The sequence below is a fragment of the Castor canadensis genome, chromosome 3 (genome assembly GCF_047511655.1).
Source record: "Castor canadensis chromosome 3, mCasCan1.hap1v2, whole genome shotgun sequence".
Lineage (NCBI taxonomy): Eukaryota > Metazoa > Chordata > Mammalia > Rodentia > Castoridae > Castor > Castor canadensis.
Window position 1 is genome coordinate 72920329 of NC_133388.1, and position 23090 is coordinate 72943418.

Here is a 23090-nt window from a genome sequence, read left to right on the forward strand (position 1 = left end):
TTATAAGGTTAGGATTAAAGCCTCTTCCTGCCGAATCTTAGTTCTTGTAATAATATGTAATGCATTCTCTCATTTTGCCTTTAAAATTATCTTAGAAACATGTTTTATTTCAAGGAAATATTTCAATTATTTTTACAGAAGTTAATGACAATGCATATTGTGAAACTGTCCTACAACTGTCTGTCAGAAAGAGGCTATTTCCAGAACTAAGTTTTCTAAGGTAGTTTACTAGGTTATTGAAACATCACATACTCCTTTTAATGGAATTTTATTAACATGAAGTGGCTTTTTGCAAATTTTTAAAAGTCACACAGGGAACCTGAAAAAAATTAATAGATTCTGAGTAATTCAGAATTTAAATGAAAACATTTTTAGAGACAGAATACTAGTTTCCAGAGTCTGAGAAGAATATGGGGGGGAGGGAAGAATGGAGAGAGCATTGACTGTCGGTACAGGGATGCAACTGGATCAGAGGAATAACATCTAACGTTCTATAGAACATCAGGATATCCACAGTCATCAACAACTGATTAAATATTTCAAAATAGCTGGTAGAGAGGATTTTGGATGTTCCCAACACAAAGACACACCTGGGGTGATAGATGTGCCAACTACCTTGATTTGATCATTCATTACCTATTATATACACATACTGAAAGTCACTCTGCACCCCATAAATATGTACATTACTAAGTGCCAATTTAAAATATATATTTATAAGCAATAATATTTAAATAAAACTTTTGTACCTTTTCACAAAATTGTTGCATTCATTAATAAGGAGTAAAATTTAAATTTTTCATGCTTTTAAATTATGCTGTATCAGGAAATGCCTATTGTTCGTTCCTATCTTCAAAATAGTTTCATAATTTACTAGTTTCTAATGCCTTTACTGTTATAACATGATCCCACAATCATGTCTGGTCCAAGACTGCTCTAAAGTTTTCTGAACTAATTTCTCTACTTTATTCTTGCTCCCTTTAAAAAAAAAAATTCCTAGTCTATACATACCAGAGCAGCTGGTATTCTTTTTAAAACAAATCAGAGCCTACTACTCTTCTGTTCAAAACTTTCCAGTCTTCCTAGAAGTAAAAGCCAAGTCCTTTCGATGACTTTACAAGAGCTGTCTTCTCCAGCCCCCTTTTACCTCTCTGATACTATTCTTTCCATTCTAATTCTGCTGCAATCATACGGAGGAACACAACATGCTATATAAGCATGCTCCTGCCTTTGCACTTACTTTTCCCAATACTTCCAATGATACTATGCAACTTACTATTTTTCATTAAGCCTATCCCTTTCCCCATCCAACTCCAGATTTAATAAAAGGGCCAGAAAGGCACAAATCTTTGTTTATTCCACCAATATATCCCAAGAGCCTAGAACAGTGCTCCCACATAACAGCTCTCAATAATTGCATGAATCCTAATATTAAAATCAAATATTTTGCCAAAAGTGAAGGCAAACTATGATCTGCAATAATGGACTTAATCAAAAGTTACAATTTTTATTTACAACACTTTTATTATAAGAGATTACATTTCCAAGACCTAATTATACAGGAGCTTTGCAATTTTAATCTATCCAACTGTAAATCAAATAAATACTTATATAAGCAAACATCCAAAAAACCAAGTCTAAGCCCAGAAATTATATTTCACAATCAAAGGCAAATTTACTCAGAAGTTTTAAGAATTAAAAAACACTGCATACTAAAAAAATGAGTAAATATGACATACTACTTTTTTTAAAATGTTGCTAATTCTCAATGACAAATTTAACCATGCTGTGATAAGAAAAGATAACATTTTAACATATATAAGGCAGCTAAGTAATTCAACAATGTAATACTTTCAGGAGTCGATCATATTCATATATTTTATCTTTGAACAAGGTTTCTACAACAAAAGCACACAACCTTTACATTTAAAGGGGTCTCAAAAAGTCACCATTCCTATGAATTAGTCTTTAGACAAGACTATAATCTTGAGTGAGAAGAGAACCTATCAAAAAATTCAACAATTTATGTAGTGACTAAATAACCTGGAAGCGCTGGAATTATGCTTTTCTTCTTTTACAGACTCTCCAGTACCCAGACTACCTGACACACAGTGAGTGCTCAATAAATATTTGATGAATAATAAATGAGTCAATCTCCAGGCAAAGAACACTCAGCTCTAAAACCACTAGACAATTCTGAAGTCACAATTATGGGTACAACTATAACAAAAATCACATACTACTATGAGTCCGTAAAGTCTAATATAGCAAAATATTCTAATATTAAAAAGTCCAAGTTTTTCTTTAAGACCTGTAGTTTGATTATTAACACAGGTTATAGGTTTTTAACAATAAACCTGAGATACCATGGAAGTATTTCAGGGGTTGGGAGGTCGGTGTCCAAGCAGATAGGACTCTTGAGTTTTCCAATTCCCACAAAAACAAAGATAATTCTGCTTTTACCTATTTTTATCTTTTGACATTTCAAGTTGCTATTTGGAAAAAAAAAAAAAAAAGTTTCACTGCTAAAACTATTTGAAAACCAAGGACCAAAACTATTTCCAAAGAGATTAACTGCCTACCCTACTATTCATTCTACACCTCCTCTGATAACAAGTACTTCCTCAGTCCTTGATGTGAAAGTTATTCTGAATTCTTCCTAGTCCATTTCCTTACTCTGTGGTGAAAACAGAAGAACAAAGGTCACCTCGATGTAGGAAAGCAATACCTAAATATTTACTATGCTTAACTACTATCTGCTTAACCTTATGCCAGAGGTTTTGAAGGTCCCAAAGGCATGTACTGGGGAGTCCACTAAGTCAGTATTATATGCTCACCTTTCCTAGGTCTAAATCCCCCACACCCCCAAATCCCCCACACCCCCACCCTCAATGTGTAGAATGGGCAGAACTTGACATTCAATATTATAATGCTATACAGAAGAAGAACCCTATTTTTCATTACGTAAATGACTTGAGATAAGGTTTAATAGTTTTTTTTAAAGATGCAAACACTTGGTGATAGAAACATTAACAGATCAAATAATCACAAAAAGGGTACAGAATTAAAAAGATGAATTTTAAAAGGGCGCCAGTCACAGCTATAATCCTACTTAATTCCGAGGCAGAGATCAGGAGGATCGGGATTGAAGCCAGCTGTTCAAAAAGTTTGTGAGACCCTGTCTCAGAAAAAACCCTTCACAAAAAAGGGTTAGTAGAGTGGCTCAAGGTATAGTCCCTGAGTTCAAACTCCAGAATAGCAAAATAAAATAAATAAAATGGGGGAGTATGGGGACTGAAAAGCACTTTCTCCATTATGTTTTTAAGACTCTTTATAGTACCATAGCTGAGGCGATAAAAGCAATGTGCTATATCATGGAATTGATAAACGCATTATGGAGGTGATAAATGCATTACGAATTCAAAGAAATGAAGGATAATTAAGTACAAACCTTAACAGATATAAACTTTTCTTTGTAAAGGGCCAGACAATAAATAGTTTAGGCTCTGCATGTTGTACAGTGTCTGTCACACTACTTGACTCTGCCATCATTATAAAAAGCAATCATAGCCAATACTTAAAATGAGTATGATTGTGTTACAATAAAACTTTACTTAGGGACACTGACGCTTGAATTTCATGTAATTTTCACATGTCACAAAACAGTACTCTTACAATTTTGTTGCCAGTCATATCAAAATGCAAGGCCATTATGAAAAATAGGTATCAGGCCAGATTTGACCCAAAGACCGTAGTTTACAAATCCCTGGAAAAGTTTCAGTGAATACAAAGGATCTGAATGAATCTTGAAAAGACTAGATTTGGTTTTTAAAGAGAAGTCATTTCAGATGTGTGAAGAGGGTGTAGTGACTGAGCACAGGAAAGCAGAAAGCTGGACAAGGTGGCACTCACCTATAATACTAGCATCCTGAAGGTAGAGGCCAGCCTGGGCTACAAAGCAAGACCCTGACTCAGAGAAAAGAAAAAAAAAAAAAAAATCTTCACGAGTAAAGAAATAAGGTTGGACATGAAATATATACTCAAGAGCAAACAGGAGTTAGAACAACAGATTAGTTTAAAAGTAGAATACAAGACTGCATTTGGTGGCGCACAAAGCCGAAGAAACAGACAAATACTGCAAGCTAGATGCACCTGAACTATCACAGAAGAATTGAAAAGAGCAATCCAAGCCAGAGAACTTAGTGACTGGCGCTAGACGTAAGAAATAAAAGACAAATGAGTCAGTGTTTCTTAATGAAAAACTAATCAGTTTTAGCAACAGATGGTGCTATCACCTGAGTTTCAGGTGTTACTTCCAAAGACAAATGAAATTTTAGTAATGAAATGAGGCAAGGGCAAGATGAGTAATATAAAATTCAAGACTGTAAACAAAAGAAAATTCTCTAAGCAAACATTTAATACTCTTAGAAATATCCAAAGCACATATTTAACTAATACAAAAGAGCAGAAATCTGAATCTTTCAATTCTCCAGATTAAAGGAATGTTAATTCTCTACTAGTTACATAAAACAGTCAACAAGACAGAGGTGTTACCTTGGCTCTGAAAAGGAAAGCATAGAAATAATACAATAAAACATACAATCCGGAATCATAAAAGGACACGAGCAACAGGAAAACATACTATATCAGAAGCCAAGTGTTTTTCCAAGACTAACAATGTCAACTATGGCTAGAATAGACAGTTAAACCAGTTTAAATGTTTATTTCTCCATGGTCCCTTCTATTACCTTTGCATTGATATTTTTCCCAAATATTTCAATTTGACTTGTAAGGTACAAACTTATGCTCTTACATTTTTCTCTTGTATTTTCTTCTTACTTGCCAATCTGTTCTAACACTTCCCAGTGCTTTTGGTTCATGGTCATTAACATACCTAAATTTCTTTTTTTCCCCCCTTTCTATCCTAATCCAATGATACTTTCAAGTACTATGTCCTTCATCTAAATTCCTTTATACCAAATTCAGTAATGTACTGATGTAGCTCATACAATATATAGCTCATCTATTTGTATTGAACTGATATTTAACTATTCCTACAATGTCCCGCTCGCTCTCCATGAAAGCTGTAAGTTCTGATACGAGCTTTAAGGGAGCAGTATTTTGTACTTTCTTATACTGCTCACAATAACCCGCTGCTCAATTAAAAAAAAAAAATTTCCAGGGATAATAAGAGTAAATCTAATCGGAAGCTAGAAAAATGAAAACTCACTTTTACCATTAATTCTTCACGATAAAAACTTGAGAATCTACCCAAGTAACACATCTTAGATTGTTAACCATGAAATCACAACTTTTCCCCCCAAGAAATACATGTAATTCTAAGGAGTAAAACCCACAGATATGACCAAAAGTTCACAATCTTGTTTCACTGCACTGCATACCTTAGCCATTGTGGACAGTCACCTTCCAAAATACAATGGGGGAAAAGAAAAGACCACTGTTGTCTCTCTTACACTTAAACTCCTACTTGCAGCTAAAATGCTCAGAATTAAAATGTTTCTTCTGTGAAGGATTCCCTAAGGCCCTGACAGAAATAGCTGTTCTCTTTTCTGTTCCTCATAGTACTTTATTATCTATTTACTCCTTTACAGTTACTGTCTCTCCAACTAAAGCTTGAACTCTATCTTTGTATTCCCAGGGCCATGTACATAAATGCTAAGTAAAAGAAATCCAATTAATGAGTAACACATCAGAGGTTTTAACATTTTTTTTTAATGCGGATAAAACTTCCACAGATAAAAAATACAAGTTGCCTTGATTTGGAAGGGTGGCTTGTCAGAGAAAGTCTCACGGCATCTAAGGGAAAAAACCCTAGGGATCTAAGCAATGGAGTTTGGAAAACCAACAAGTCCATATTTTAAATTCTTAGCATTAAACTATTTTCTACATTTGTAATGGTTTTCCTAGTTTGATAAGAATGACTAACAAACACATGCATCTAAATGAATCGGTCTGATCAAATTACCAAATGATGGCTCATTTTATCATAATTTCTTCAGTCTTTAGAAATCAAATTACCATGGTTACACACCTAAAACAGAGCACCATTCAATGCTTCTCAAGTCAACTATATTATCCACATACCTTCTTGATGTGAAAAGAAAAAGTTACAGCCCACACAGTTTTAAAACAGTACTTATGGGACTGGGCAGGTGGCTCACGCCTGTAATCCTAGCTACTCAGGAGGCACAGATCTGGAGGATCATGGTTTGAAGCCAGCCCCAGGCAAATAGTTCTGGAGACTCAATCTCAAAAAAGTCAATCACATAAAAGGGCTGGTGGAGTGGCTCAAGTGGTAGAGCTCCTGCCTAGCAAGCAGGTACAAATCCCAGTGCAGCCCCAAAAAAAAAAAAAAAAGTTACCTATGGAAAATAAAATTGTGATAAAACTTAATCTCTATTGTGCTATTTCATATTTAAGAAGTGAATACAACAGGCAACACTTGCCTTCACCCGGATAATGTTCAAAGTATAGTAGTCTTCATGAGACACACTTTTTTCTTCAATTACAGTTATAAAGAATTCATTTTTTCCCAAAAGAATCAAAGAGAGAGAGAAGATGGTTTTCAAAATATTAAGGGTTAAGTACCATGTGTCAGATACTACTTCTGCATCACATTTTTAACTGCTAAAATAGTTTATATTGGCTGGACACTAAAAAAATAAAACTGTTAAAGGCAACAAAACTCAATGACAATTCTCCTTCAAAGTGTAAACAATCTCACTCTCGACACCCTTGATAATTAAGGTATAAAACTGTTAAAATAAGACAGGCACACCTGGGTTAAAGAATGTAGCTTACACAAAACAACCAAATCAATAACTAATAATCTGTACTATCTGACGGATTCTGCTTTAAGTCAATCAGATCAATAGCGCTATTTCCTGAAAGTTAAAAGCACATACATACTTAGTCTTTCAATCCAGTCCTTAGTCATAAACTGTACCAATACCTGTGCAAGTTTTTGGTGACCCACACTTACCACTCTCTTCCTCTGCTCTATTTACTGCAGATAGTAGGAATGTGGGTAATTAAAAAAAAAAACAAGAAAAAAGATAAAAGTGCAAAAAAAAAGATAGTAATTTAAAATGGAAGCAAAATGTACTCTGGAAACTGTAGTTCGTTACCTGTATACCACTAATATGTGTACCTAAAAATACTGAATAAGACTATCATTTTATCACTTAAAGTACAAATAAACTGGAAGTAAAACATTTCCGAACATATTTTACTAGTCTATCTGGTAAAGCAAAACATTTTTTCCCAAACAGTTGCATTCTAGATGTAACTTTTGCTAGAATCTAAAGATTTAAGAGAATCTTCCGTGAAGTAAACGAGATTCGCAATAAAGGTAAACATCCCCTAGCATTCTAATCATATTGAATACTGGCTTTGGATTTAAGTGGAACCGGGAGTCCCCTCCTCCCCCAAACACCTGTAGAAGGCAGCACAAGACTAATAAATACCAAAAGGTATTTCAATGCCTTGCACCTGGAACCTTTTTAAAAAAAATGCATTGTTTCTGACCTATTACAAAAGAAAAAGAAATTATCGATGGAAATTTACATTTCAAAATGCGCGCACTGACCTATTCCCCTATTCTGCACGCCTATTTTGGTCGGGATTTCAAACACTGAAATTTTCATTTATTAAGCACTGGTCCCAACTGGATCTGTTATCACATGATAAAAGTATACTCATTTCCCCAACAACTTTCAACAGCACCTTTCAGCCCCAGCTACTCGCGGAGCCTCCACCTCCCCGGCATCTCTAATAACGCCGGGGCGAGGAGGGAGGGAGGGAGCGCATTTATGAGCGGATAAGTGCACGCGCGCGCCCGCGCCGCTCCCCACCCCCACCCCCACCCCGATACTTTTCTTTAGTGGAAACGGAGGGACGATCTAGAGGTTATTCTAGCGAAAACTCAGGATCAAAGCCCCCGGCACCACCACCGCCAACACCCCCTCCCCAACGCGATCGCGGTCAACCCACGGGGACTCCGGGTTTTGCAGGCGCAGAGCAACTTCTCTCCCCCTACTCGGAGCTGTAGCTGATGGGAATGTGGTGGAAAGACGCCAGGGAGGAGTCGGGGAGATAAGGAAAAAGTGAAAGGGCCGATCCCGAGGAAAGGCGGTTAAGTTTGCAGCCCGGATCGCGTTTCCGCCAATCTGCGCCCACCCTCTCCGCCCTCCAGGTGGAACTCGTTAACAGCAGCAACCCGGCCGGCACACACGGCCCGCCCGCCACCTTCCCTCCCCGCCAACCCCCGGGGCTGAGGCCGGGGCCGGACCGGGCCGGCGCGAGCGCGGCCACCGGCCAGCAGGCCTCCGCGCCCCCGGCCCGTCACCTGTGGAGAAGGCGCCCCTCCCCGGCCTCTCGGCCCTTCACCCCGCCCGTCTCCCCACCGCGGCCGCGGGGCCCCAGCCCCCTGAACTGGTTACAACCGGCGGCCGCGACCGAGTGGGGCAGCGGCGGCAGCGGGAGGGTCCCTGGTGCGGAGGGGACCGGGAGGCCCGGAGGGCGGGAGCGGGGAGGGTCGTAAGGTCCTACCTAACAACATCGGTCTCCTCCGTCTCCTCCTCAACGGCAGCAGCCCCGGCGGTGGCGGCGGCAGCGACATTCCTGGGGAGCGCTCCCGCCGCCGCCACCTCCTCCTCCTCCACTCTCTGCTCGCCTCTCGTCCACGGCGCGCTCACCGAGCGCCGCCGCGTCCCTTCAGCCACCTCCCCCCCTCCCCGCCCTCCCCAACACACACACACACACGCCCCGAAACCCCAAGCCCTACGGCTCCTGCTGCCTGGTTACCCACTCGCCCTCCCTCCCCGCTGCCAGCGGCGGCCCCGACCCTCCCCCCTTCCCCTGCGCCCGCCGCGGCGCCGGGCTCAGTAATGGCGGCCACTCGGGCTCCCTCACGCTGACGGATCTCTCTCTCCCTCTCTCCCGAACTTTACCTCAGCATCTCTCCCGGCGCGCACCGCCGGAACGCGCGCGCGCGCGCTCCCAGTCACACACCCGGCCGGGGGCGGAGCGGCGGCGCAGCCGGGGTCGAGCGCGCGCGCGCGCGTGCCCGCGCTGCCCGCCCCACAATTCCCCCGCCCCCGCCGCCCTCACCTCGCGACGCCTCCCGCGCCGCGCGCTGGGCTCGGCCCCGCCCCTGCCCTCGTCTCCCGGGAGCCGGGAAAGGCGCGAGCGATCGCGCCGGAGGGAGGGGAGCGAGTGCGCGGGGCCGCGGCCTCGCTCGCGTCCTCGCTCCCCCATTGGCTTCTGCCCCTCCCCCTTCTTCCTCCGCCTCTCCCACCCATTGGTTCCTCTCCTTCTCCATTCCTTCTCACCTTTTCCCTTTTACCCATTGGCGTGAGTATTTTTGCTCAGCTTTCCCCTTTCTCCGTTTTCTGCTCCTCCTCTGTCCCATCCTCCACGTTTTAGAAGCTGCAGACCGTGCACCGTCGTCCCGAACCTCCCCTGCTTTCTCCCTTTCCTTCGTTCCGGTTTTTGGCCATAACTCAGAGCACACCACAATACTGCAAAGGAACTTGATGTTGTGTTAGCCGCTGCAAAACGTGGCATGGGCGCTGAACGCTTCTCGATAAATCCCGGTAGGGTCGCCGAGCGTTAAAGAATGCAGAGGAGGAAAATGTGCGCCCTGGCCGGCTCGTAGGGACACGCTCGGGTGTGTGATCCTGGGTGTGCAGCCAGTTTTCTGCCTGGGATCGGATCGCTCGCCAACGACAGACACCACCCGCCCAGGACCTGGTGCCACACTCACCCAGACGCCCAGACTCCACGGGAGCAAGGAGGGGAGTCCATTTCTCTGTCCCCACGGCACTGGGACCCAGGCCCGAGATCCAGTGCCTTCTGGAAGTTGCACGAGACGCCTAGACTTGGAGTGGGTGTTGTAGGGTGATCCAAGAGACCCCAGCTCACACCACTGCCAGCCCAACTTGAGAAACGATCAGCCACCTGGCTTTTATTATGCTGCTTTAAATATGTTCCGTGTTTTTTGAGACTTCTAGAAAATTCACAATTTAGGAATACTCTAGGCTCTCGGCGTGTTTCTCATCTGTGCTTGGACCTGAACGATAGAAACTCACTGCCTTTCCTTTTTTTTAACCATTGAGGAAGCTGAAGTCCAGTGACTTTCCCAAGGTCATCAGACTCAGTCTTCCACAGAGGTCATGAAATAGCTGCCAGCAGGTAAAAGAATAAACAAAAAATCCCACAAATCTACCCCCAATTCATTGTTACTTCTAAAAGAAGTAATTTGGGAAGAATTTCTTTTGGAGGAAGATTTATCTCCTGCACTGAAAATAGTTTATCCTAGGTAAAGTTAACATATAAAAACCCTTTAAAATTCAAGTTATCCTTGCTTCTTATGCTACATAAGGTGCTGAAGTTAGCCAAGGTTGCTTTTTAGCGTTATAATAGTGCAACTGCTGCCAACTACAAGTACATTTACGGTCTGTCAGTAAAGAAAACAAAAACTGCCTGTTAGTAAAAATCTGTTAGAAAATATTTGTCAGTAAATCTGTCACAGTATTCCAGCAGAAGTTCTGCTCATTCATTCCTTCCCCACCCCCACTCCCCGCCCTCCCACTTCTCTTTATTTCTCAAAGGTAAACTTAATAGATGAAAGCAGGAAAGATTTCTAATTTCTGTATATGTCTCTTACTCCCTAATTTTAAAAAGGCAAGACTAAAATTCCTTATTCCGGTCACTCCCTTGCATCTGAATGCTACCAAGCAAAAAGAGAAGGTTAAGGTCTGTAGGTGCCACTTTCTTTCAGTTACAAGCTGTAGACAAGGAAACGGATACTGAAGAAAACCTGCAAAGAGAGTAAACACTTGGAGGATAGAAGAAAAAGAGGAGAGAAGTCATAGTTTTCAAACAATAATTTTCACAGTTAACATTATTTTTAGTCCTACATCAGCCATCTTGATTTAAGGGGTCTGAAATTTAGGACCTTGCTTCTTAATAGTGGTCTAAAGCTGTTAACCTAGTACAAATAAGTGAAAACTTTTATCTGTTTTACATTATCTCAAAAAAAAAAGCATGTAGTTTTCTGTACCAAAAAAAATCTGAAAACGGGAATTGGGGGTTCAAATATTTACAAGTAAAAAGTATTAATAGCAGGGGTGAAAAGGGTAACTGTCATCTCTTAAACCTGATCAGTATCTATGTCTCCAGAGAAAAAGCTTTGAAATACTCTCCCCACCCAAAGGGGGCTCTTGTTAGACAATGAGGAATTTATTCTTTATATCCATGAGTGCAAATATCAGGGAGATGGAATAAATATTACTAAGTCCTATCAGATCAACTACCCTTTTTATCTGGAATAAAAAATTTAAGCACTTGTTCTGCTGTACTGGATAATTAAAATCACATGAAGCTTTGTTCTTCGTTTACTTTGAAAAAATTGGCAGATTAAGATTTCAGTCAGGCATTTTAGGTTTTTAATTTAAATATTCTTCACAAATTTCTAGTTCTTCAACATATCCTAATAAAGTATTAATCTGCATGATCTTTCTGGGATCAAAAGAGATGACAGCCATTAAAAAATGTTATCATAATTCCATCCTCTACCATTAGCAGTAACACTGCAATATTCAAATGCAAGAACATAAAGCAGCTTCAAAAGAACTTACCCTATAGAAGTGGCTACACCCCCTGCTGGAAATATTTTATCATAACAACTTTTGCTTCTTGTAGCCTCAACCAAGAACACATGAAAAGTCATATGTAGGACCTGTCCACTCACAAGAAAATTAGTCAATATTTTCGCCTGTCTGATACAAAATGGGCTTTTAGAGAACAAATCATCTCAGAGTATAGGTAAAATACAAAAGAAGATGGAGAATAATGATGTAAGTAACTAAATATTCAAAACACTTATAAGATTGTTGTCTGTTTTCCTACTGCGTTTCTCAATTACTTTCCAACCCCCCTACCTTATTCCTACCTCTCTCTTTCTCTCTAGCTCACATAGTTAGGATCACTGTGGTGGGGAGGCAAGTGGGCAAACCATGGTATACCAATAGCATAGCAGCCATTTGCTGAGTTATGGTGCTTAAGGGCTTCCTTCAGATTTGTTTTATGGCTACCATTGATTTTTTTTTCAACATAGAGAAAAGGTGTTAATTATATCTTGGCTGTTACTGTAGAAAATATTTTGACAAGAGTTAAGGTAATTGTGAGCATGGGTCTGGAACAGGAGGAAAGTAATGCATTGACCTTCCTGGCATTTTGTTCCACAGAGCCTTGTTCTGTTGATTTTCCAGAATTGTACTTTCAGACTGAAATCCCAAAGATGGTATCAAAGTCTAGCTTCAAAATGTCATGCTCATGCCACTCTGGTTCTAGGACATAACTGAAATAGTGAAAGCAGCACTCTGTTTTAAAATAATTAGTCTTTTATAAAGATTACTTGTAATTAAGACTCCTCTTAAAGGAATAACATTCATTCAGGTCCTACCATCACAAATGCTTTAATTAGACAAAAATCTTGAAGTTATTTCCTCTCACAAAAGGAGGTATTACTGGGCCATCTGGACCCTCCGTTGAGTTTTTATGAAAGATCGCAGCTTGAATTTAATCAACCCCAATAAGGTTAACCCTATAAAGCTAAAAAATAATTACAAGTGTTGCTAACTGAAGGATTTGAATTTTCTTTTTGAGATTGTTACCAATGTCAGTCAATGGGAAACAGGAACTGTACTGCTCAACAATTTGACCATAGGAACATTATTTTAATTTTTGTGAAATTCCCTTGTTCTCACTCTGTTTAAATTATGAGCCCTCCTGGATAGGAATCATGATGAATGTTTGGTTCTATACAATGCTGGAATAGAAGATCATTAAGTCAAAAGCTCGACAAATGTTTGATAATAATAGGAAACACTTTATGTTTTATGGATTTCTGTGGATTTATTGCGAACAGAAGGATTTACATTGTATTTTGAAGTACCAGCTGAGATAATCACTTTGGAAAAAAAAAAAACGAATCATTTAAAGAAATTGCTGAATTTGCCTGTGGAAGTTGGGTTAGATGTTAGATGTACTTCCCCAAGTACAACCCACACTTCTCTATAACATCTCTCTCATAGGTAAATGTGAGTTACTAGCACCAAATAACTATGGGTCTGAAACATTAGGGAACAAATGCAGTATAAGAGTTTCTGCAATCAGCAATAAGGTAGCTAATCACACTGCAATTAAGGCTCTGCCAGTTTTCCCTATTGTTATAAACTATAGTGGATGGTAAAAATTTGCTTTGCCAGTTCATGCTTCTTAATTTTCTTCAAAAAAGCCAAATATATATATATCATGGCTACTTTTCTGGCTCAATAAATATATATTTCTAAATACTTCTATACTTCTCAAATTACACTGTGACTTTTCTGATGGACACAGCTTCTTACATACACATCTACTAGATAAGAAGGAATATTACTATTCACCTTCTTTTCTCCAATTGGCTTCCCACCCATCTTCAGGCCCATGTCATATACTTCCTTTGATTTTAGCTCTAGTTCCTATTAATGAATATTAAGTAATTACTTTTTATTCTTTGCCACAAAAGTATTTACAGTAGGAATCCTGAGATTTTATAAACATGACAAAATAAAAGTGAGTATAGTAAAAATTTATAAGGAGCTATATGTACCCCCAAATTTTTTGTTTATGTGGTGCTGAGGATTCAAACCCAGGGCTTCATGAATGGTAGGCAAGCACTCTGCCATGAAGCTATCCTCCCAGCCCTGGAGCAATTATTTTCAGTGGTATTTTAGAAGTATATATTCATTGAGGTAGAAAAATAGCCGTAATAGTCTATGTAGAATGAAAAGTCAGGCTACAAAGCCAGCCATAAAGGCAGTATGATTTTTATAAAAAGACAATATTTTAAAACCAGGTGACAATGTTATTGACCAACTATTAATAGAGACCTAGACAGTGACATTATGGCTGATACTTATTTTCTTCTTTTTGCTTTTCTGAATTTCCTAGTTTTCTACAATAAAGATATTATTTCATATGCCATAAAACAACTGAACTTTAGTGAGATTGAAAATGAAGAAAGAGAAACAATGGCTAAAGCATTGTTTGAGGTAAATTGTCTTAAAACAACTGAACTGCCTTCCACATATGTATGTTTACTTTTCTCCTTTGGTCTTCCCTTTTCCTCTTTCTCTTTTCTTCCCTCTTATCCCCCTTTAGATGTTTCTTTTTTTCTTTCCTTTTACTTTCTGAGTCTTCCTCTTTCTTTCTCTCTCTCTCTTAATTATCTCTTGGATCTCTTAGAGGTCACCTAGGGCATTGCCTGGTTCTGCTAGCAGCAACCTCTGATGTAATGGAATGAAATAGTCTCAGTAGACCTATTATTGCCATCACTGGATTCTATTGTCTGGTGACATTTTTTAGGTTCTTATAGACCAAGATGTATCAAGCAAAAAATATGCATTTTATTGCATTTGATGACTCTTCTGTGATTTTTAAATATGTAAATCTGCCAGTTGACAGAATAGCACATATTGCAAATGATCTCATGGAGAGTCTATTTTTTAAATGTGTTTCTACACTACGACTCTGTTCAAAAACTTTGGGGTATAAACAATAGATACTTTTCACTAATGCTGATAAAGCTAAACTGGTATTTCCACAGAGTCTGGTCTTTCCCTTTTGGAACAAAAGATTTATGATAAAATATGTTTCATTTTGATGGGTTTCCACCTGGATTTGCTGACACATGACTTACCTTTGTGTTGTACCACCCCAGGTAACTGAGGTGGTACAAGTTGGGGCATTTCTTTTGTAGATGTACTCTACCACTGTATATTCCTCAGCACAGCACAATCAACGACCAGTTTAAGGAAAAGGTAAGAATGGCCTTAACACAGTGTAAAGGAATTACTAGGTACAAATGAGTCTGTAGTGGAAAGACCATTGAACTGGGAATGAGGAGACCTGAGTTTTATCTCTGGTTCTACTTACTGTTGTGATCTCCAAAAGTCATTGAATTTCTCCAAGCTGAAGTTTCCTCATTCAGAAAATGGTCCTTTTGCCACTCCAACATTATTTACTTGAGGTTATTTTGCACAGGTTAGCCTGGTTTTCTCTTAAACACCCACCCCACCTACCACCATACCCGGTACTCTAAGCTTTAGCTTCACTTTTGAGCTTGTTTGGGAATCTTACTCAAACCCTCCACACAAAGATTAGCAAACAAGCAAATAAACAAAACAAAATATAACAACAACAACAAAAAACCTTATTCTGATGAAACCGAGTAAATTTATATTTACTCAAACCCATTCCTAAAATCTATTTTTCATTGGGCTTAGGAATTCCAGACTTCTCAGAACACATTTGTCTCATTCATGTTATAAGGTTACCTGCTCTGCACCTTCTTTGCCAATAGGCTGCCTCATACTTTCTAAGCCCACAGTTTTTTAAACTCTCCAACCTTACTCATTGCTGTGCCCCCAAGCAGTACAACCCAGAGCATCAGTAGCTCATTCTGGGTCTTAACCCTGTTTAGTAATCTATTCAGGCCATGGATTTTCCACTTTGTGCCCCTCTGTGATCAGTCTTGATAGCATTCTTAGCCCCGGACAACCACTGATCTACTTTCTTTCTCCAGAGAGTTGCATATTCTGAACATTTCATATAAATGGAATCATGCCACGTGGGCTCTTAAGGATCTGGCTTCTTTTACATAGCCTAATACTTTTGAGATTCATACATGTTTTAGCATGCTTCATACTTCCTTTTCATTGAAGAATAGCATTCTATTACATGAATTAACTATGTATTGTTTATTCCCCAGTTAATTGACATTGAGATTGTTTTCATCTTTTGGGCATTATGCATTATGCATAACACTGCTATGAATAACAATGTGCAAATATTTGTATGGACATATGTCTTCATCTCTCTTGAGTATACTTATTCTTTAGAATTGAAATTTGTGTTTAATCCCATGAGAAAATGCCCTACATTTTCCAAAGTATGTGTATCATTTTGCATTCCCACTGGCAATGTCTGAGTATTCTAGCTTTTTCCCAAATGGACCAACACTTGTTATTGTCTGTTTTACTGTAGTCATTCTAATAGGTGTGAAGTAGTATCTCATTACAGTTTGATTTACATTTCCCTATATGATGGACTATCTTTTTGTGTGCTTGTTACTTATTGATGTCTCTTTGATAGTGTTATCGGTTTTTTTGCCCATTTTCAAACTGGGTTCTTGTGAGCTGGGCTTCTTCAGATCTTATATTCTTGGTCTGAACTTTCAAAACGAATCTTTAAAATATTTCTTAATGCAATGATAACTTCAGTATATTCCCTACAACACTTCTCAAGATCTATTTCCTTGTACGTTTATAGTATTTCTTATTCCCAATTGGCAAAAATTATAAAAGTTACAATGTCATTGAGTAAGATTTTCTCTTTTTAGGGCATTCTTATAAACAGTCTACTTTTTTGGCCATAAATAGTTGGTAAGACTTTCTTTTCCAAGCATGTGGAAAAATGCTCAACATCTCTAGCAATAAAGGAAATGCAAATCAAAACCACACTAAGAGTCCACCTCACCCCTGTTAGAATAGCCATCATTAGCAACACCACTAACAACAGGTGTTGGTGAGGATGTGGGGAAAAAGGAACCCTGGTACACTGCTGGTGGGAATGCAAGCTGGTACAACCACTCTGGAAAAAAAAAAAATTTTGGAGACTTCTTAAAAATCTAAACATAGACCTGCCATATAATCCAGCAATCCCACTCCTGGGGATATACCCAAACGAATGCAACACAGGTTACTCCAGAGGCACCTGCACATCCATGTTTATTGCAACACTATTCACAATAGCCAAGTTATGAGAACAGCCAAGATGCCCCACCACTGATGAATAGATCAAGAAAATGTGGTACTTGTACACAATGGAATTTTACTCAGCCATGAAGAAAAATGAAATCTTATCATTTGAAAGTAAACGGATGGAACTGGAGAACATCATGCTGAGCAAGCTCAGCCAGGCTCAGAAGACCAAAAATCATATGTTCTCCCTCATATGTGGACTTTAGATCTAGGGCAAATGCAGCAATGTGGTTGGACTTGGATCACATGACAAGGAGAGAGCACATATAGGAGATATAGGAATAGGTAGAGAACCCAAAACATGAAAGTGTTTGATGTCCCCGCTCCAGAGGAACTAATACAGAAACCTTAAAGCGACAGAGGTTAACATGGGAAGGGGATCAGGAACCAGTGAGAAGATCAGTTAGAGGTGAACCAACATGGGTTGTAATATATGTGTAAAAGGAAGCAATGCTAGGAATATTTCTGGATAGCTATCCTTAACTAGCAAAAATGCTTTGTCTTCCTTTATTATGCTTGTGTCTTTTCTTCAACAAAATTAGTGATAAAGGCAGAACAGGACCTGCCTGGAACTGAGAGGGGGGAAGGGGGAAGAGGGTGGGGGAGGGGGGCAGGGGGGAGAAATGACCCAAACAATGTATGCACAGGTGAATAAATGAATAATTTTTTAAAAGGTTTTCTTTTCCTATGTTTTCCTTGTTTAAGCAGGATAGCTGCATAAACAGTTATTATATTTGATTTCTTTTGTAGAAACAGTACACTCACTGTATTAAAAAACCTAGGTGAAGGACTATTAAACTGTGTGCAATGTATTCCAGGTCTACTTACAATGGTATCTCCATCTTAATAACATGAGCCTGGAGAGGACTTTTGAGCCATACCAACCAAAACCCAGTGACTACAATTTAGCCTTTTCCTTAGTATCTAATTCATTCTCAGTTAAGTGTCTTTGAAAGTGTCTTAACTCTTTTAAACCAAGAGAGTATAATTTTAGAGCAGTTCAAAGTGATCTGATCATTAGATACCTCAGAATACTGCCATGCTTTTAATATTTTGCAGTACAAGGCAACTTCTAGGCCCCAAAGAAATCATGTGCCATAGTGATTTAGGGATTAGAATGAAAAGAGGTTACTGTGGTTTGGATCCTCACTTCTGATTTACTATGTGTGGGTCCACAGTACAGCCTGTGGGTTTATGTTATTGTGGTACCCATCCCAAGTGTCATCCTAATTCTAATAAAAGAGCTCTGACTTTGACAGTGTTCTGTATGTTTGCCTTGTAATAGAACAGGCTGCTGACAATTCTTTGAATTTACCTGAGGATATAACTCTTCACCCTTCTCTGTCTTCTTATCAGTTAACTCATGATAATCTGTTGCCATCGCCCTCCATTTCGGATAAGCACTTTTAGCTAAATCAGCACAATAGCAGGTGTTTGCAAAAGTGTTTTTTGACCAGATGTGGTAATGTGCATGCAGCTTACAACACTGGCCCTTCAGATTCTCCTAAGACATGGAGAATGCTCTGTAAATTATTAACAGAAAATATCCTCTTCAAAAATGGAAATAGTTTTTATACAAAGTAGAAACACTTCAGGAATATCGACATCCCAAAGATCCAAAAACTCTCCTCAGTCCCTGCTTCATTCTACTAAGTTGATCCAAATCTTATTTAGTTCTAGTTTTTAATTTAATTTTGTCAAGAATTTATTTATTTATTATTTATTTATTTTGAGACAGAGTGTCAGCTGTCTTGGAACTCAAGATCCTCCTGCCTCAGCTTCTTACATGCTGGGATTGCAGGTATGTGCCACCACACCCAGCTTGTTCAGAGTTCTTATTGTTTAAAAGTGAAATGCATTACATATAAACTGGTTAGAGTTACTGTTCCTAGTTTACTCTGGATTTGATGGTACTGGGATTAGAACTCAGGGCTTCACACTTACTAGGCAGGCCCTTGAGCCACTCCTCCAGCCCTTTTTTGTTTTCAGTATTTTGAAGATAAGGTCTCATGAACTATTTGCCTGGGCTGGCTTTGAACCGAGATCCTCCTGATCTGTCTCCTGAATAACTAGGATTATAGGTGTCAGGCACAGGTGCTCAGCTGGGTTATTTTATGTATGTATTATACTTGAGTTTTTATATATTCTGAAAATTCAACTTGATCCAAAAATTTACAAATATAAAAACATGAATAATTAAATAACACTGAAGAAGATATGTAAAAATGTTAACAGGGGCCATCTCTGGGTAATTTTCCATATATATACCATATATATAAGTTTTATATATTTTGTTAAATATTCATGTTACATTCTTATATATCTTCTCATATATCTGTATATTTCCTTAGAATTTATAAAAGGAGGTATTTTTTAATGCTGTACATGCTAATCATGTCTTTTCATTCAAAACATTCCTTAAAATTACTCTGATAGGGACAATATAATCAACACAAGTTTTGAGTCTTAGATATACTTTCTTTCTGAAGTACTACTTTGAGACACTCTTTCATTGAACAGCTATCATTTTTTACCCACTATGTGCAAAGACTGTACTCAGTGTAGATATAGAAAGATGAAAGACATGATTCCTGCCTGCAACAAGCTTATTTTTCTTATTCTAGGACTGGATCTGAGCTAAGAAGTAGTCCTATAGATTACATCTTTTAGTGAGAAGCAAATAAGTCTTTCAATTTCTGTCATACTATAAATAACTTCATTATTTACAATTTCTCATTTTAAAAATGATCAGCATGAGAAGATAGACAAATGGATAGAGAGACAGATAGATAACTTTTGAAGAATGACAAATTTGAATGGATAATAATTTCTTCTTTATCAAACTGCTCAAAGCACTCTTGTGATTAGGGTGTTCTCACATTTTGTTTCAGGCACTTTGACAACACTGTTGTTTTTGTCTTCTATTGTCACGTGTGTATTCTCATGGTTTTGATTTTTTGCAGTCTTCAGGTTAGTGCCATGACATCAAATGAAATAGAGGCCATTCTGAGAACTCGTGAAGTCTTGTTTTAATTGGCATAAAACTGTTTTTATTTCAGTTTCTGTGGAATTTGGAAGTCTGCAACTCATCCAAAATAAGGGCATTCCACAAATTCCATTTCATAAGAACCATCCCTCCTTCATATACTGTTTCCATTTCCTTCAATGTAACTAAACTTTTAGCAGGACATTCCAAGAAAAGTGATAAAGGGAGGAGTTTTAAGACAAGCAAAACACAGAATTCCTACACAGCAAGTCCTCCTGGTTGTGTTAACAGTAGTAGCTGCAGAATCAGTAGTAATAGCAGTAAAGAAAATAAAATTCATAATATAGTTAAACACTTAAAATAGCTACACTTTTAAATGAACTCAAAATTTTTAGAATTAAAAAATAGTATTTATACGTGTACTAGATGATTCAATACAAAAATATTCATAATTCTTTAGCAATATTTGCTATATCTCAACTTGTTTAAACAAAAACTTGGTTTTTCTATGTGGCCAAATGTTTTAGCCTAAAAGTCTTGATTTTTCTTTTAAGTACAAAAGTTACTTTGAACCCAAGCATTTTAAATGCAAAGAGCAACTGAGAGGCAGAGTCTGCTATGGAGAGGAGGCCTCAGGAAAGACGTTGGCTCTTTTCTGCTATATAATACCACTGTTGGCATCTTGTTTCCTGAGAAATCCAGTTAATGGCAGATCCCCACACATGGAGGGTCAGTCTCTTTTGATATGTGATAAACATATCAGTGTTAATGGTAATGGGGATAAGGTGCATCCATAAAGGTGAGCATGGAGTCTACTGAGGAAACGCAGAACATTCACTGTGGATACCCAGCTGGTTTGTTGATTGGCAATAAGGGCTGTATTCTGGTTGCTTTCTCAAGATTTCTGTGGGAAAGCCTGGGCATGTTTTTTTGAAACTCTACCTTTGTGCAGACTTATGGCACAATGTTTTGTTCTAGTGTTATGCTGCTCACTGTCTCCTCACTCAGTGTAATTTAATGCAAATACTTCCGAACGCACTTTTATGAGAAATACAGCTCCATAAGAGCTGAAGTAACTTGGATTCTTTTGCTTCAGAAAAAGGAAATTATTTTGAAGTACATAGGGATGGAATGAAGGATGAACAAAAGGAAACGATCTTACATAGTCAAAGGTCAAAAGGAAGAAAGAATGTCCTGACTGCTGAATTTAAAAATTCCATAGGGTTTTGTGGTGTTTTGTAGAGTTGTTTAAAAATCAGAGAATTGTGATATTGAACCTTTTTTTCAAAAGCCTGTTGAATATTTGTGTGTCTTCTTTTGAGAAAACTCTATTTAGGTAATTTGTCCCCTTTTCCCTTGTTTTTGAAGAATAGTTAAGAGTGATTGTATTAGCCAAGCAGAAGTGTATCTTGAGTCATGAGGCAGGGAATAAGGCAAGTTACCTGACTGTATACCTCAAAGGGCGAGATAGACAGTTGGACAAGCCAAACATGCTGCCCATTTTTAAACCAGATTTTTTTTTCTTTTTTGCTGTTGAGTTGCTTGAGTTCCTTATCAACTCTTGATATTAACCCTTGCCAGATGTATGGTTTGCCAATTATTTTCTCCCATTCTGTAGGCTGTCTCTTCGCTCTGTTGATTGTTTCCTTTGCTGTGCAGAAGCTGCTTAGTTTGATGTGATTTTTAATCTATTTTTGCTTTTGTTCCCTGTGCTTTTGGGATCTTATCCAAAAAATCCCTGCCCGTCCCAATGTCTTAAAGCATTTTTCTTGTTTTCTTCTAGTAGTTTCAAAGTTTCAGGCTTTACAGTAAAGTCTAATCCATTTTGATTTTTTTAATATTACAAGAGAGAGATAGGGGTCTAGATTTATTCTGCATTTGGATATGTAATTTTCCCAGCACTATTTATTGAGGAGATTGTCTTTTTCTAATGTTTTTAGTATCTTTGTTGGAGATCAATTGCCTGTAGACTCATGAGTTTTCTTCTAGGCTGTTCTCTATTCTGTTTCATTGGCCTGTATATCTGTTTTTATGCCAATACCAGGACGTTTTGACTACTATAGCTTTGTAATATATTTTGAAGCCAGGAAGTATATTGCTTCCTGTATTGCTTTGTCCTTTTGCTGAAAATTATTTTAACTATTTGGGATTTTTTTTTTTGTAGTTCCATATGAATTTTAGGGCAATGCAAATCAAAACTACAATGAGATATCAATCACCTTACACCTGCTAGAAAGGCTATTATCAAAAAGAAAAAAATAGATAACAAGTGTGGCCAAGGAGGTAGAGAAAGGGAGCTCTTGCATACTACTATTGGGATGTAAATTACTACACCCATATGGAAGACACTACAGAATGTCCTCAAAAAATTAAAAATGAAGTTATCATGTGATACAGCAATACCACTTCTGGATATAAATCCTAGAGAAATGAAATCAGTCTGTCAAAGAAACATCCACATTTCCATGTTTATTGAAGCACTATTTACAATAGCCAAGAAATGGAAACTACCTAAGTGTTCACTGAAGGATGAATGGACAAAGAAAATGTGATGTGTACACACACACACACACACACACACACACCACACCACACCACACCACACCACACAATGAAATACTATTTAGTCATAAAAGAATGAAATTCTGTTATTTTTATAACATGATAACTGGGGATCATTATGTCAAGTGAAGGTCTAGAAAGACAATTATTATCTAAAAAGTTGACTGCATAAAAGTTGAGAGTAGACTAGTACTTGCTAGAAGCCAGGGAGAAAAAGAGGAGAGAATGATGGAGTAAGGTTGGTTAATGAGTACTAAGTCAGAGTTAGATTGGAGAAATAAGTTTTGGTGTTCTATTGGATAGTAGGGTGACTGTAAGTAATGATAATATACTGTATATTTCAAAAAACTAAAAGAAAGGATTTTGAATGTTTTCATTACAAAGAAATGGTAAATATTTGAGGAGATAGATTATTCTGATTAGAAGATTACACAATGTATATGTGCATCAAAACACCACACAGTACCCATTAATATGTACAATTTTTAGTGTCAATTAAAAGAAAAAAACAACAGCCACATGTGTTGCTGGTCAAGTCTGGATAAAAGACTGGTTGGATATTCCTATGATACTTCTTTTGTTAAGTGGAAAATAATTGTTCCAGGCTGAGGGTATGACTCAAGTGGTAGAGCACCTGCCTAAAACCATGA

General features: G+C 38.3%; 1 protein-coding gene and 1 long non-coding RNA gene across 8 annotated transcripts in view; one reads left to right on the top strand and one right to left on the bottom strand.

Moving 5' to 3' along the window:
- Arhgap5 (Rho GTPase activating protein 5) overlaps window positions 1-9375 on the bottom strand; it is a 73065-nt gene extending 63690 nt beyond the window's left edge. For 4 of the 7 annotated variants that reach the window (XM_074068196.1, XM_020185191.2, XM_074068198.1 and 1 more), the window contains exon 1: window positions 8572-8711. The gene's annotated coding sequence lies outside the window, so the exon portion shown is untranslated. Of the gene's footprint in view, window positions 1-8571; window positions 8712-8972; window positions 8996-9132; window positions 9155-9353 lie in introns of those variants that run through there. The other 3 variants (XM_074068195.1, XM_074068194.1, XM_074068193.1) reach the window with 3 other exon arrangements.
- Window positions 9376-9463: 88 nt separating this feature from the next.
- LOC141421597 (uncharacterized) overlaps window positions 9464-23090 on the top strand; it is a 93980-nt gene continuing 80353 nt past the window's right edge. The window contains exon 1 of the long non-coding RNA XR_012446198.1: window positions 9464-10215. This is a non-coding gene — a long non-coding RNA (uncharacterized lncRNA). The remainder of the gene's footprint in view (window positions 10216-23090) is intronic.